This window comes from Myotis davidii, unplaced genomic scaffold (assembly GCF_000327345.1).
Source record: "Myotis davidii unplaced genomic scaffold, ASM32734v1 scaffold248, whole genome shotgun sequence".
NCBI classification, from domain to species: Eukaryota; Metazoa; Chordata; class Mammalia; order Chiroptera; family Vespertilionidae; genus Myotis; species Myotis davidii.
Window position 1 is genome coordinate 1,563,058 of NW_006299220.1, and position 2,272 is coordinate 1,565,329.

Consider the following 2,272-nt stretch of genomic DNA (forward strand, 5'->3'; position numbering starts at 1 on the left):
CCCTCCTGTCCCAGAAGGTGCAGGATCGCAGGGACAGCCACCATGACAGGCCAGACTGACGTCCTCCTGGCCGCACCTTGGGAGTTTGCAGATCTGCAAAGCCATAGGCCTCCAGTGTGCACATCCCCTCCTGGCGTGTGAACACTCCCCACTGTCACCCTCCTGCGCCTGCAACAGTTGCAAACCAAGGCGTGCACAAGTTCCCACCACCTCTCCACAGCACTTCAATCAACCCGGCATGCCTAACACCCCCACAGGATGTGCACACATCCCCTCTGATGCGCTCATGTCCTTTGGAGAGTGTCTGGGTATTCTGGGTGCTGAGGGTGGGCGCCTGTGAGATGACAGTCAGAAGGCGGAGTGGTGATGCCCTGTTCCCACGGAGGCCAGTGCAGCTATGAGATCACCTCTAGGGGGTTAATGCAGGTGCTGAGGCTGGAGCAGGTGCAGACAGACACACCTGGTGGGCGTGGGCGGCCCTCGCTGAGGTGCCTTCGGTCAGTGTTCAAGATCAAGAACCCAGAGGCGGAGAGGAATTCCATCCTCTCAGTGAAACAGTGGGATAGTTGGGGCGACTGTAGAGGAGGAATGTGCACTTTCGGTGCCGGCACCCATGAACAAAGGCTGCCCTGACTGAGCCTCGCTTGCTTGGGGCCTAGCGCACGCCTGCCAGGCAGCGGGTGTCAGGACATGCTTTTCCAAATTAATGAGAGAAAACATTGATTCTCCTGCTGCCCACAAAGGTGGAAAGTGAAGTGGGGAGACATGTGGGGAGTGAGCGAGGTTCCCTATCTGGGGGTTCCAAATCTGCTGTTGGTTTCTTTCACCGCTGACTAGAGATATACAGGGTGTCCCCCAAAAAATGTCTAGAGATATACAGGGTGTCCCCTGAAAATGTATACACACTTTGAATACCTACTAATTCCAATGGTTTTAAGCATAAGAAAGAAACAACAATGGAGCTGTTATCTGTTAAAAGTGTGGGCACAAACAGGCAGTTGGACATTCCCTGAGGGGTCTCAGATTGGAGAGGGCGCAGGCCAGACTGAGGGGCCCCTTTCCCCCAACCCCAGTGCACGAATTTCATGCACCCGGCTACTAGTGTTATTATAAACTTCCTTACAATACAGGAAAAAACACATCATTTGGAAAGTTTGGAATATTTTAAAAAACAACTATAGTAAGGTATAATTGAGATCATTGAAATATTGAATTGCACATGTTTAAAGTGGTTAATTTTATCAGTTTTAACAAGTGTACATACATAAAAATCCTCACTCCTCTGTTTTCACTGAGATTATAGTTCAGTCTTGGCTCTGCAATTCAATAGCAGATGATCTTTGGAAAATAATTTAACTCCAAAATTCTGTTTGTTTATCTGAACTGAAAACTGGTGATAATATTAATATTAAGATACATTTAAAGTGTTTGGCAAATAATAAGCATATTATAACTTCTAGTGCTTTTATTTTTACCTAAGTAAATAATACCCAAAAGCTGCTTAAAATATTTTAAATTGATGTTGCTTTTTAATAAACTCAACACTTATATATTTTTCTGGGCTGGGTGGGGAATTTAAATTTGTCAGAAGCAGGAATAGGGGATTTGTGAAGACAATGGGCAACTAGAGAGTAGATGCTCAATGATGTAAAAGCTTTCAAATTTAAAATTTAAGAAAAGAAATAAAGGAATTATGATGGCCCTGCAAAACAAATCCACAGGATGTATTTAGCCACAGAACGTAAGTTTTTACCCCAACATTGTGAAGTTAGGGAAGGAGCTTCAGTTAGAGATTGACATGATTTAGTTTATGTTTTACAGACAAAGTTGATTCTGGCTGTTTTAAGAAGAATAGATGGGAAGGGGGCAAGCAGAAAAGCAATGGAACCAATTAGGAAGCTATTATAACAACAACAATTTACATAAGGAAATAGGTTTGTTTAGAATAAATGAATAGCATAGATTGAGAGATGTGGATTAATTTGAGATGTGTTCTGAAGTTAGAATAGACATTTCTTTGTATGTCCACATTAAAAATTGAATTTTCTTAAAAGTTTTTATAAAGTCACTTAAAAAGGTAGTGATTTTTAAAAAAATATATTTTATTGATTTTTTACAGAGAGGAAGGGAGAGGGATAGAGAGTTAGAAACATTGATGAGAGAGAAACATTGATCAGCTGCCTCCTGCACACCCCGCACTGGGGAAGTGCCCACAACCAAGGTACATGCCCTTGACCAGAATCGAACCAGGGACCCTCCAGTCCACAGGCAA